Source organism: Bubalus kerabau, chromosome 16 (genome assembly GCF_029407905.1).
Source record: "Bubalus kerabau isolate K-KA32 ecotype Philippines breed swamp buffalo chromosome 16, PCC_UOA_SB_1v2, whole genome shotgun sequence".
NCBI classification, from domain to species: Eukaryota; Metazoa; Chordata; class Mammalia; order Artiodactyla; family Bovidae; genus Bubalus; species Bubalus kerabau.
In genome coordinates, this window is record NC_073639.1 from 20005584 (window position 1) to 20019691 (window position 14108).

General features: G+C 37.8%; 1 long non-coding RNA gene across 1 annotated transcript in view; it reads right to left on the reverse strand.

The window, feature by feature from the left end:
* Window positions 1-14108, reverse strand: part of LOC129630089 (uncharacterized) — an 82648-nt gene that overhangs the window by 15204 nt on the left and 53336 nt on the right. The window contains exons 2-3 of the long non-coding RNA XR_008703513.1: window positions 12481-12652; window positions 9603-9748 (exon numbers count right to left, since the gene is read on the reverse strand). This is a non-coding gene — a long non-coding RNA (uncharacterized LOC129630089). The remainder of the gene's footprint in view (window positions 1-9602; window positions 9749-12480; window positions 12653-14108) is intronic.

A 14108-nucleotide genomic window follows, 5' to 3' on the forward strand; every position in this document is an offset into this window, starting at 1 on the left:
CTGTGTTTATCGTATTTCTATTATATATGCCTCAATTTGCAAAAGATTTGTAATAGTGGTTTCAATTTAGTAGTTGACAGGTATTTGAATAAATCTTAAATTGTGGAAAGATCTATGAGTTCATCCTCTAAATTGTCATCTGGTCATGCAGGAAGCATACAGTCAGCAGGACATCTATTTCAATTTCAAATGATCTCTGCGGAAAATTATCTCTACAATGGCACTCACTTCAATGTCATTACGTTTTCAGAAATTTCTTTTTCGGATACAAATTGAAATCTCCAATAGTTTGTTAATATTCATTTCCTCTTGCCCTGGACTCATTGAGGAACAACAACTGATCTTCATTCTCATTTTAAGAGAGTTAATGACTATCAATAGATGTATTTTTGCTGTTGGTCCTCTTAAAGCTAATATATATGTATAATATATATATATTGTGTATATATATATATATACACATAGAATGGCTACCCATTCCAGTACTCCTGCCTGGAGAATCCCATGGATAGAGGATCCTGGCAGGCTACAGTCCATGGGGTCACAAAGAATCAGACATGACTGAGCAACTAACACTTTCACTTACACATACATATACATTAATACATATATATCCAGTTGTACTTATATTTTGTACTTAAATCCTCAAAATAATCAACTGCTCTGCAAAAACATTTCTCCTCCAAGCATCAAATATTGCTCTAACATTTAGAAAAGGCATTAAAACAAAAAGAAAATGCTCAGTGATTCCTCAGAACATTAGACCCCATCATTAATGGATATAAAGATTTGTTTTCCTTTCAGATCTTTGAAAGCTTTGCTCCATGACTCTCCAGCATCAGTGTTACTGATAAGAAGTGAAGTGAAGTGGAAATCACTCAGTTGTCCCACTCTTTGTGACCCCATGGACTATACAGTCCATGGGTAGCCTATCCCTTCTCCAGTGGATCTTCCCAGCCCAGGAATGGAACCAGTGTCTTGCACATTGCAGGTGGATTCTTTACCAGCTGGCTGTTTTCCTAGTTGTGACAGTAATTACTATTGTCTGTAAAATGACCCCAGTTAGAATCGCAGGAACATACAACTTAATAGGCTTTTTCTCAACATTCCCTTTGTTGGCTGAAATCATAGAATCTTAGAATTGGAAGACACCTTAAAGTTACCTAATTCAATGTGTGAATGTTTGTATTGGACAGTTTAAGTGATTCTGTCAGTTTGTGCCAAGCTGATACAAAGGAAAGTGACAACTGGAAAGAGATGTCACACAAATAGCTCGTCTTTGGAGAACAGCTATCATGCCCTGGATGAAAGATGTCCTTTTAAGCTTTGTCCCTGTCTGAGAGCAGAGAGAGAGAATTCAAGCAAAAATTCACATCGCCTTGTATTACTGTCAGAAGGGTGCTTTTGTCCCTTCATGCTTTAACCCAACTCGAAGCTTATTTGAATTGTACTTAGTTTTATACTTCCTCCTGGATATAGCAGATCCCAAAGCAAAATCAGGGGGAAAAAAACCCAACAAACAAACCAAAAACAAAAAGCCGTAGTTGCAACTGCACAGAGGAACAAAGGAGATCCAATGCTTCAAATACCCCCGTGTTTGCTCACGCCTTACAGGCTTATACACAGCTCTTGGCAATCAAAGATGCCTAACAAAAGCCCAAGGAGTTTAGGGATGCCACCTCACTTTTAGACACCAGGGAATGTTACACCTTTAACACTCATATGTTCACTTTCGTGTTTCACAACAAATTTAATGACGGTGATGAATTATCTCTGCCAGACCAAGTTCTAAGTACTCATCAATATTAATCCATTAGTCCTCCCAACACTCATAAGAGAGCAGTGTTGTTAATTCTTGTTTTTCAGAAGAGGAAACTTAAGCAGGGGGAGATTTGAAATTTGATAAGACCAGAAGGTTCAGATGAACATTTACATAACTTTTTCCAACACTCTGTGAGCAAACAAAATTCCTCTTTGAACTTATAACACGGAAATATTATTATTCATTTGATTCACTGGCTACTTATTTCTCTCTCTTCATTCTTTAAACATATGCTTCGTAAAGAGTGGGGTTGTTCTATGCACTAGAGGTTGTGACTAGAGTCTCGTCTGTTTCTAAGCAGATAGATACTACCCCAAAGCTAATTTTCTTTTTACAATAAACTTTCTTTTAAAGAATTCTGTTCCATTGATCTATTTTTGTCTGCCAATAATATACTATTTCGATTACTTTGAAATCACAGTGTCATACTTCAAACTTTGTTCTTCTTTCTCAAGATTGCTTTGGCTATTTAGGGTCTTTTGTGTTTCTACAAAAATTTTAGAATTACTTGTTCTAGTTCTGTGAAAAATACCATTAGTATTTTGATAGGGTTTGCACTGAATCTGTACACTGCACTGGGTAGTTTGTTTTAACAGTATTAATTCTTCAGTGCATAATCACTGTAAGTCTTTCCATTTGTTTGTGTCATCTTCAGTTTCTTTCATTAGTGCCTTACAGTTTTCAGAGTACGAGTCTTTTACTTCCTTGCTTAGATTTATTCCTAGGTATATGGTTTTCTTTTTAACACACATGTAAAGAGGATTTTTTTTGAAATATATTTCTAATAGATCATTATTAATGTTTGAAACACAGCAGATTTCTGTATTCTGTGACTTTACTGAGTTCCTGGATGAGTGCTAATGCTATTTTGGTGGAGTCCTCAGGGTTTTCTATATAGAGTATCAAGTCTTCTGCAATCGGTGACAATTTTACTTCTTCCTTTTCAATTTGAATTACTTTTACTTATTTATTTATTTTTGTCTTTGGCTAGGACTTTCAGTACTATGTTGAATAAAAGTGGTGAAAGCAGACATTTTTGTTTTATTCCTAATATTAGAGGAAATGCTTTCAGCTTTTCACCATAGAGTACGGTGCTGGCTGTGAGTTGGTCATATATGCTTTTTATTATGCTAAGATATATTCTCTCTCTACCCACTTTCTTGAGAGTTTTTCTCATAAATGAATGTTGAATTTTATCAAATGTTTCTTTCTGCATCTGTTGAGATAATCATAAAATTTTTATTCTTTTCTATTCTTTATATTCATGTATATGGTGTATTACATTGATAAATTTGCAGATACTGAACAATCCTTGCAGCCCTGGGGTCAACCCCACTTGATCATAGTGTATAGTCTTTTTAATTTATTGTTGAATCCAGTTCACTAGCACTTTGTTAAGGATTATTGCATCTAATCTCCTTGATGTTATTAGTCTAAAACTTTCTTTTTTGTGTGATATGATTTGTTTGATTTGGTGTCAGGATGAGACTTTATGGATGCTGGCTTTATGGAATAATTTTGAATATTTTTGGAATAACTTGAGAAGGATAGGTGTTAACTCTTCTTGAAATGTTTGGTAGAATTTATCTGTGAAACTTTTTGGTACTGTATTTTCATTTGTTGGGAATTTTTAATTACTTATTTAAGTTGATTACTGAAAAACTGTCTGCTCATAGTTTCTGCTTCTTCCTGATTCAGTCTTGAAAAACTGTATATCTCTAGTAATTTACCCATTTCTTCTCATTTGTCCGTTTTATTGATAATATGATTACTCATATTAATTTCTTACGATCCATTGTACTTCTGTGGTATCGCAGGTAACTGCTCTTCTTTCATTTCTCATTTGATTTATTTGAGCTCTCTCTCTCTGAATCTGGTTAAAGGTTTATCAATTTTATTCTTTCAGAGAACCATTCCTTAGTTTCATGGATCACTTCTATTTTTTTTTTTTTTGGCCTCTATTTTATTTATTTCTACTCTGATTTTTAATATTTCTTTCCTCTACAAACTCTAGGCTTTGTTTTTCTCTTTCTGGTTCCATTAGCTGTATGTTTTTTTCTTGCTTCCTAGCTCAGGCTTGTATCACTATAGAATTCCCTCTTAGAGTTGCTTTTGCTGTGTCCCATAGCTTCTGGATCATTGTTTCTGTCTTCATTGTTCCCACGTATTTTTGGGTTTCCTCTTTGACTATTCAGTGACCCATTTGTTGTTTAACATCACTTTGTTTAGCCTCTATGTATTTTTTGCTTTCTTCCCTTATAGTTGATTATGTATGAAATAAAATCTTGAAAGTATCTTTGATTCCTTCCTTATCCTCAATGTCTACATCCAATTTGACAAATATTAGGTTCCTCTAGTAATTGTGTTTCCTGTCATGTAGTGGAATTATCTCCTTCCCAACTTTACTTTCAGATACCAAGTTCAGACTTTCATTAGGTTTTACCTTGACTTTTACAGTTGACTTCTTACTCTCCAGTGATTCCAATTTCAAATTAATCTTTCTAAATGCAACTCTGATCATTTTATTACCAGTAATTAATTTTCTCAAAAACCATCCCCAAACCCCTTTTGGATACTAAAGTAAATGCACCTTCCTTTGCCTTGAGCTTGGTGTTTTCAGTGTGAGGAAGCCCTTCTTTCCCATCTTTTTTTCATTCAGTTCTTGAATTTACATGGTTCATCCAAAATGAGCTCCTGTGAGTTCCACCTCATAGTTCCCAACCTCCATGCTCATTCTAGTCTATTTCTGAAAGTCTCTTTTGACTTTACAAATCTTTCTTTTCCCTCAACTTCATCTCACATTTTCCATGGACTATCCATCCCCTTTTCTTCATCTCCAAGTTGATGAGAATTTCTGTTTCTTTGAACTCCTATAAAATTAGTTACAACTCTAAAGCTAAAACTTTCTCTTACTTTAGATATATGTTTCATTTTTGCATTCCTCAGCCACTATTTGCAGGTACTTGAGAACAGAAGCTGGCTAATAACATTCATTGTTATATCATTTTAAGTTCTCAGCACAGTTTCTGACACTGAATATTTATTTACGTGGGTGTATTTGAGTTGAATATATGCACATTTCATCTCTCTTTTCTAATTAAGTTACATAGAATGTTCATTTGGAATGGCAAATAGAGAGAGAGTTTTAAATATCATATGATATCACTTATATGTAGAATCTTAAAAAAAAGATACAAATGAACTTATTTACAAAACTGAAATAGAGCCACAGACATAGAAGGCAAACTTATGGTTATTAAGCCTATGGCAAACTTACAGATAAAGCTGGATGAAGCACAAGCTGGAATCAAGATTGTGGGGAGAAATATCAGCAACCTCAGATACGTAGATGACACTACCCTATGGCAGAAAGTGAAGAGGAACTGAAGAGCCTGTTCATGAAAGTGAAAGAGGAGACTGAAAAAGCTGGCTTAAAACTCAACACTCAGAAAACTAAGATCATGGCATTTGGTCCCCTCACTCCATGGCAAATAGATGGGGAAACAATGGAAACAGTGACATTTTCTTTTCTTGGGCTCCAAAACCACTGCAGATGGTGACTGCAGCCATGAAACTAAAAGATGCTTGCTCTTTCAAAGAAAAACTATGACCAACTAGACAGCATATTAAAAAGCAGAGACATTGTTTTGCCAACAAAGGTCCGTCTAGTCAAAGGTATGGTTTCTCTAGTAGTCATTTATGGATGTGAGAGTTGGACTATAAAGAAAGCTGAGAGCTGAAGAATTTATGTTTTTGAACTGCAGTGTTGGACAAGACTCTTGAGGGTCCCTTGGACTACAAGGAGATCCAACCAGTCCATCCTAAAGGAAATCAGTCCTGAATAATCATTGGAAGGATTGGTGCTGAAGCTGAAACTCCAATACTGTTGCCACCTGATGCAAACAACTGACTCATTGGAAAAGACCCTGATGCTGGGAAAGATTGAAGGTGGGAAGAGAAGGGGATGACAGAGGATGAGATGGTTGGATGGCATCACCGACTCAAGGGACATGAGTTTGAGCAAACTCTGGGAGCTGGTGATGGGCAGGAAAGCCTGGCGTGCTGCAGTCCATGGGATCACAAAGAGTCAGATATGACTGAGTGACTGAACTGACTGAACTGATGGTTATCAAAAAGCAAAGAGGAAGAGGGATAAAGTAGGAGTTTGGGATTACCATATACACACTACTATATATAAAATAAACCCACAAGGACTTACTGTATAGCACAGAGAATTGTAATCAATATTTTGTAATAACCTATACAGGAAGGGAATCTGAAATATATATATCTGAATCAACTAACACATTTTAAATCAACTATGTTTCAATTTTAAAAAGTTAAAGACAAAAATGAAAATTTATAGACAAGCAACACAATTCATATGTTTTTTATGCACATTTTAAAATGTTTTAATTAAATTATGATCCCTCTATATCTAAAAAAAAGAAAGACAGTCTCTAAACTTTAAATATTTGTTCTAGTTTTGATTCAGAAAAAGAGTTTGACAGCTTTGTAATGAGTTAAACAACAAGTCTGATCTTGAGGACTGTCTAATAAGCGCAGGTAATGGCTGGATATTAAAATTTCCAAGGTCTCAGAGGCTAGCAAATCCATATGTTGGGGTATGCCCAATGGTAGGTCTTAATACTGTAGCTTCAGAATGGATAATTACATATAACGAGGCTGCTGAAATTGTTTGTTTGCTTCAAAATTAAAGGACAGCTCTGGCCCAAATTCATTAAGAAGCATTTTCTCTTGGGTGTTTCATTATGAGAAAAAGTCTTGGTGCCAATAAACTTCTCATGTGATTGATGCTGGAATGCAGGGCTCTGATGGCCTTGGGAACCATTATTGCCAAGCCTACACTTTAATATCTTGGAAAATCACTGATGCCTGAAATGTAACTTCAAAGTGAAAAAACAAACAAGTGAAAAAGCAGTGTATTCCAAGGTAACACTCCAGGGGCTAATTGTGGCCTTGAGGAAAGCAAAGTGTCTTCTAACCTCCTGCCAAAATTTACTGTATGTCTCCGTCAGATATTTGGACTTTTCAGCTGAAAGGTCTAAGAACTATCTTCAGTTTGAAAGTTTTTGTTATTAAAAAAATGTGAATGGGACTTCCTTGGCAGTCCAGTGGTTAATATTTCATCTTCCAATGCAGTGGCTGTGGGTTCAATCCCTGGCTTGGGAGCTAAGATCCTACATGCCATGCAGCCAAAAAAACCCAAAATAAAAAATAGAAACAATATTGTAGCAAATTAAATAAAAGACTTTAAAAGTGGTCCATATTAAAAATATATTTGAAAATGTAAATATCTGTTAAATATTTGTAAAAAAAATTGTAAATGTAAATGCTAGGATTTTGGTTTTACTTTTGTTTAGTAATATTACAACCACAGTGATGTTCAGGCCCCTGGATTGCAGTTTCTTTCTAAACACATTAACGATATAAAAAAAATTCATATCTTGTTTTTTGAATCTTTTTGTAATCACTCATCTTTGAACACTAGTGTGAAAGGAGAAAATTCCTTGGCCCCATTAAATAAACTTAAAAAAAGGGAAAAAAACCACAGTTTTTCTATCATTTTATTAAATTTCTAAGATCCCTTGCATTCCTTTTTTTTTTACTTCATTCCTTGTTTCTACCCTTTCTCATTGCATATATTCACTCCACTGGCCATTAATCAAAAAATTTATTTTTGTGTCAGGCACATACAAAGATGAATTAGGTTCTCAGCCCATAAGGACATTACAGTCTACAAGAAGGAAAGAGACACTTGAAGAAATAAATGCAGTAGTGTATTACGGGTTCTTTGAGCCACGTAAACATTTGAGTACAAAGGCAATCCAAAGGAATTATTGAACAGTTTGACCTGGATTAAGATGAAAAAGCCTTTAGAGAGACTGTAACACACGAGTTGAGTCTTCAGTGCTGAGCACATGCTCCCTAAGTAGACAGATAGGGTTGAGGAAGCAATGTCAACAGTAGCCTGGCAATCTCAACATGGTCCTTCAAGGCACCATACATCATTACATACAGTCAAGAAGACTGTAGCAAGGATAAGTCTGCGTTACTCAATGTCTGATCTCTCTTACTGAGAAGGCAATGGCACCCCACTCCAGTACTCTTGCCTGGAAAATCCCATGGACGGAGGAGCCTGGTAGGCTACAGTCCATGGGGTCGCTAAGAGTCGGACACGACTGAGCAACTTCCCTTTCACTTTTCACTTTCATGCATTGGAGAAGGAAATGGCAACCCACTCCAGTGTTCTTGCCTGGAGAATTCCAGGGACGGGGGAGCCTGGTGGGCTGCCGTCTGTGGGGTCACACAGAGTCGGACACTACTGAAGTGACTTAGCGTAGCGTAGCGTAGTGATCTCTCTTAAGAGCAAACTGGCATTTTCTCTTTGGTTTCAGGTACCTTCAGCTCTTCTCTTTCATATTCCCATGATGGTGCTTGGAAGGTATACTCTGGTGGTTTAGTTGCCAAGTCATGTCCAACTCCTGCAACCCATGGACTATAGTCTGCCAAGCTCTTCTGTCAATGGGATTCTCCAAGCAAGAATACTGGAGTGCGTTGCCATTCCCTTCTCCAGGGGCTCTTCCAGACCCAGGAACTGAACTCAGGTCTCCTGCATTGCAGACAGATTCTTTACTGACTGAGCTATGAGGGAACTCTGACCTTCAATAAGCTTACCAGCTTATCCATAGCACTTTTCCCTTTACTATTTAACTCTTACTTGCTCTGGTTAAATTATCTACAGCTTGTCCTCTTTTGAAAAGTTTCTATCCTCAAACATCTTTATGAGATGCATGAAATTTCAGAAGAAATTTTAAAATCCATATTCTGGACCACGTTGTTCTTGGGTACCAATGACCCCAAGCACACAAAGTATTGTCAGTATGTTAGAGACGGGAAGAAGAGCAAGCACCAGTGTTAATCACTGTTATCTCCGATGTAAATGACATGAAGTTTATATCTACCTACTAATCTGTTACTACCTTCCCAAAAAATGGCTAGATGCGTTTTGACCAATTTGGCCTTATCTGAAATACAGAACACAAGTTGTCCTGGCATCACTCATAGAATGGAAGAATAATAAAGAAGTAGACTTTCCTTTTCTCATGAAAATAGAGTGAGGGTTGATGTAGTTATTAATCAAGAGAAAAATGCCATGCTGTTAAAATAAAACATGCAGGGGAAAGAAACAGTCTTCAAATCACAGGTGATGAGAGGAGATACTTTGAATCCCAAACCACAATTTTTCAACCAAACTATTTCTCACATAAGAAACTCTAATGAACTGCTCTAGACTGAGTTGAGTAGAAATGTATTTAGTTATTCATTTATGTTTTCTTGGCCATTTGTCTATCAAAAGCTATATCTCTCCCAAACAATGAGGGATAGGTCCGAATTTCTACCATTTATTTGAAGACTAATCACAAGTCTTTAGGCATAGAATGTAGGTTCCGTACTTGCATATTGGTTTCTCATTTGAGTCTTGTGCATTAGGCAGTGTCATAAGCAATATGACCCAAGTCACATCATATGAAATGGGTTGTCATGCTGTCCTCCAGGGGATCTTCCCGACTCAGGGATCAAACCCGCATCTCATAACTCCTGCATTGGCAGGCGGGTCTTTCACCACTAGCGCCACCTGGGAAGCCCAAGCAGATTTGGTATCTGGCTCCAAATTCCAAGTCTGTGACCACATTGATTCTAGTTAGTGAGCTAGATAGTTCTGTTCAAAAGAGAGTTAAAGCATAATGTTGCTTACATATAGCAGAGATAATCCACTCTGAATCTGAAGGAGTCAGCTTTCTGGAAACAAAACTCTGATTCTGGCACTGAGTTAGCAAGACGTCCAGGATTTGCATTTATACACACAAGAGCCTTTGCTTCGTTCCACTGATATTCTTGTGCCTATGAAATCAAGATTCTCATGAGTGCAAAAAAAAAAAAAAAAATTAGGCTATTCTTAGGAGAAATACCATTTTCTCAATTTTGCCCCTCATTTGCTGTATAACTAACTTAATCTAAGATCCCCTCACTCATCCTAGGAACTTAAATTTCACCAAAATTTTAAGTAATATTGGTGGCCATTTAAAGAATTTATGAATGATTTTGACACCATATGATACAACCACCTAAAGCTTATAATTCTTTATATCAGACTGTTGTCTGATATACACAAATCAGGACACAAGAATGTCCTGGGAGTGTTATAGCTTCTGGTATCTAATATTTTCTCAGATAAAATATTTTTATTTATATTTTTCAGAAAATTCAACTCGCTTTTCTCCAGAAAAATAATTAAGTCAAAACCCCAAGTCATTTTGTGTAGCCCTCCAGAAACTAATGGATTACTGAGAAAATAATTTTTTCATATGATAACTTTACAAATAAAAGCTGCCACGATATCTGAGTAGAGTACAGTACCCTATTATGGAATAACTAAATATAGAATCAATAGTGATGCCTTATATCCAAGTTTACACTGGAAGAGCTAAAAAATCATAATATTGTATTTGAGTTGCCTTAGAGGTTATCTTAAGTGATAACAAACGATAACAAGGTATATCTTAAGACTTTAAAGTCTAGGTGAAAAGGGTAGTGATCCTCCTTTTTTAAAAGATTTTTATCAAGAGTATAGTTGCTTTACAATGTTGTGTTAATTTCTTCTGTACAGCAAAAATAAATCAGTCATACTTACTCATGCATACATATACCCCCTCTTTTTTTGATTTCCCTCCCACCTAGTTCACCACAGAGCAGTGAGTAGAGTTCCCTGAGTAGGTTCTCATGAGTCATCTGTTTTCTACATATACACTTCTACATACAGAGTAGTGTATAAGTCAGTCCCTATCTCCCAGTTCATCTCCCCCTCCACCTACACTTTGGTGTCCATAAGTTAGTTCTCTTTATCTCTGTCTCAATTTCTGCTTTGCAAATAGTTTCATCTGTGGCATTTTTCTAGATTCCACATATATGCGTTAGTATGCAATATTTGTTCTTCTCTTTCTGACTTCTCTCTGTATGCGAGCATCCTTTTGGTGACACCGTGTGTGGTGAGGAATGCCCAAGATCACCCTTAGTTTTGTTGATTCATCAGGAGGACTCATAGGTCTCAGTTCAGTTCAGTTCAGTCACTCAGTCGTGTCCGACTCTTTGCGACCCCAAGAATCGCAGCAGGACTCAGCAAAGAGTTGTGTTCATGGTTGTGATTTACATGCGTGAGTACTAAGTCGCTTCAGTCTTGTCTGACTCTTTGTGACCCTATGGATTATAGCCCACCAGGCTCCTCTGTCCATGCTGCTCTCTGGGCAAGAATCCTGGAATGGGTTGCCATGCCCTCCTCCAGGAGATCTGGATCCCACTGGTCAAACCTGAATCTCTTATGTCTCCTGCATTGATAGGCAGGTTCTTTACACTAGGGCTACCTGAGAAGCCCCTGTCATTACAATGAAAGGACACAAAGCAAAATCAGCAAAGGATAAGGCACACGGGACAACATCTGGAGGAAAGCAGATGTAAGCTTCCAGAGGACTTCTCCTAGGAGACTCACATATGATTCACTTAATTCCTGCATCGAAATGTTGTCTACCAATGCAACTCATTAGAGACTCAGTGCCCAAGGCTTTCACTGGGGGTTGGTTACATGGCACCCTCTGTCTAGCACATGCCAAAATTTCAGACTCCCAGAAGCACAGAAGGTGCCCAGCATAATCCACATTATTTATACAAACACTTCTGGCACAGTTTGGGGAAGGGCAGGAAATCCTTCCAAAATTCAAAGTCTCAGATGTCAGCCAAGGGTCAACCTTTCAAGTCTGTCTAACTTGCCATCTTGTCTAAGGACAGTGACAGTCCTGAACCTGCTGTGTTCACTGTTCCTGCACAACCTTGCTTGCTTAAAAGTAATACCTCTTCTGGCCCCTGTGACTCATCCATTGGCCCAAGCAGAATCTAGACAGAGAAACTGAAATTGGTAGGGAAAGAAGGGAGGAGATAAGCAGGCTCCTCAAAGGAACACCTGGAGGTGATCATTCCTGAGATGCTTCCGCATGGAGAGGCTTGAGCCTCCAGTCAGCTACTGCCTCCTTACAAGGCCTTTATACCTAGAGCGGAGGAAACGGTAAGCCCTGAAAAGTGAGGGGTGCTGACCTGTCTCAAGTGCATCTGAGCTTGAAAATAATAATTAATTATAAAAGATTCAGATCAGCATGCTAATGTCATTTGGCATGAAATTACCCTTCTCTTGATCAGAACCTGAATGATAGTCATTTTTTCAGTTTTCAGGAGAAACACGAGGTACCTCTTAGTTCACTGCCTGGCTTCACTGTTCCTGGGCAGCTCAAGCTCTAAGATCAGCAAGGATAAATTCCAATTGGCCGACCTCAGGCTCTCGGCTCAGAGATAATAGGAACTAATTTAGTTCTTCATGATGATATGATAATACTCCTTCTCTGAGGTATGAAATGGAAATCAGTTCCCGTGTGAAATACAGAGGGAGAAAACCATGGAACCGGAAAATAAGTTTGGCTCTTTGAGGCTAAATTTTGCTCTTTTTCTATAAACCCTAACACTGCATTTGCATGAGGCTGGGTTGAGAAGTCAGCAGGAAAAGGTAAAGGCTGAAGAATGCCCGCAATTACCTCTGTGACAGTTCTCCGTTTTTCCCTGGGGGCCAGTGCAGAAGAAGAGGAAAATGGATGACAATTTGCTAATTGTTCTGAAGTGTTTCAGACGGGTCTGACTTTATGCTAAAGAACACAATTAAATTCTCGGAAATCCTCTCTCCAGCACAGGAGCTTCTCCCTGGGGAGCCTAGGAATAAAGGAGAAAGGATTTAAGTGTGAGTTTCTGCAAATTGTTCTTATAATCTCCATGCCTAGCTTATAGGCTTTGACAAAAAAGCAGAGGATAATTTGGGGGAACATGAAAACATGCATCGGTAGATAGTTTGTCGAGTACTTTATGGAGACTTTAACCTTGCTCTTTTAAAGAAGATTTGGATTTACAAGCAATGCCTCTTGCTTTCTTTGCCTTTCATCTCAAGCAATAAAAAATAAAAAAACACAATATTTTATAAAGATCTAACATAATTTAAAAATTCTGTATGCTCATCTGTTCATCCAATGTAAAACATTAAAGGAGTGTTTGTTCATTAAACTATGTTAGAGGAATTGTATGTTGACATTATTTTTTTAAAGACGGAATTCCGGCAAAGGATTGTTATCCATATAACTATGTAGGTGCCTCTCATTTCCCATCTGCAGCTATTTTCCTTCTGATCCTGATGCCATTGTCGATGCTTCCCTTAGACTTACTTTTACGGTGTCAATAACATCTCTCCTTCAAAAGAAATATTTCATAGCTGGTGATGGCCCTAGGTACCCTTGATGAATACCATCCTTCCACTGAGAACTCTAAGAAAGATATTTTCACCACTCTTAGTTTTTACAAAGACATGATAAAACACTATTTTCAATTAGAATCAAGATTTGTATTTATTCCTTTTATAACTGTTCCTGTCAATGGCAAAAACAAAGCCTGAAGTGAGGAGGAGCATGGATGCAGGTTATTTCAGGTTAACTTGTGAAACTAAGCAATTTAGACAGCACTTGTTTTAGAACAGCTAAACAAAGAATATTGAAAAACCAACAGAGACAGCTGGGTGACAGTGGAAACTGAAGTATTATGTACAGACTTGGACCAGACACAAACTAAGCCTGGTTCAGACTGTTACAGGAAGGGAGACGCTTCCAGGGCCCAAGAGTGGGCTCTTGTCTAATATTTGGAAGTGAGTCGTCCGAGGAGATACACATGCTGACAAAGCAAGAGACTTTATTGGGAAGGGGCTGCTGGCACAGCAGCAGGACAGAGGAACCCAGGAGAATGGCTCTGCCACGTGGCTAGGAGTACAGGTTTATGGTTCTGGGGTTAGTTTCCGGGTTGTCTCTGGCCAATTATTCTGACTCAGGATCCTTCCTGGTGGCGCTCAGCCAAAATGGATTTCAGCGAGGAGGATTCTGGGAGGTTGGTAGGACATATGGACTGGCATCTTCTTTTGACCTTTCCTGAATTCTTCCAGTTGGGCTTGTTAGTACTCTGTTCTTCACTAGGATCTTCAGTCATAAAATTACTCATGCAAATGGTTACTATGGGGCCTGGCCAGGGTGGGCGGTTTTAGTTAGTGTTTCCCCTAACAAGATTATAGCTATAGCATTCAAATCTTCAGGTTCAAAATGTTCCTGAGGTGCCAGATCTCTAAATATTCTTT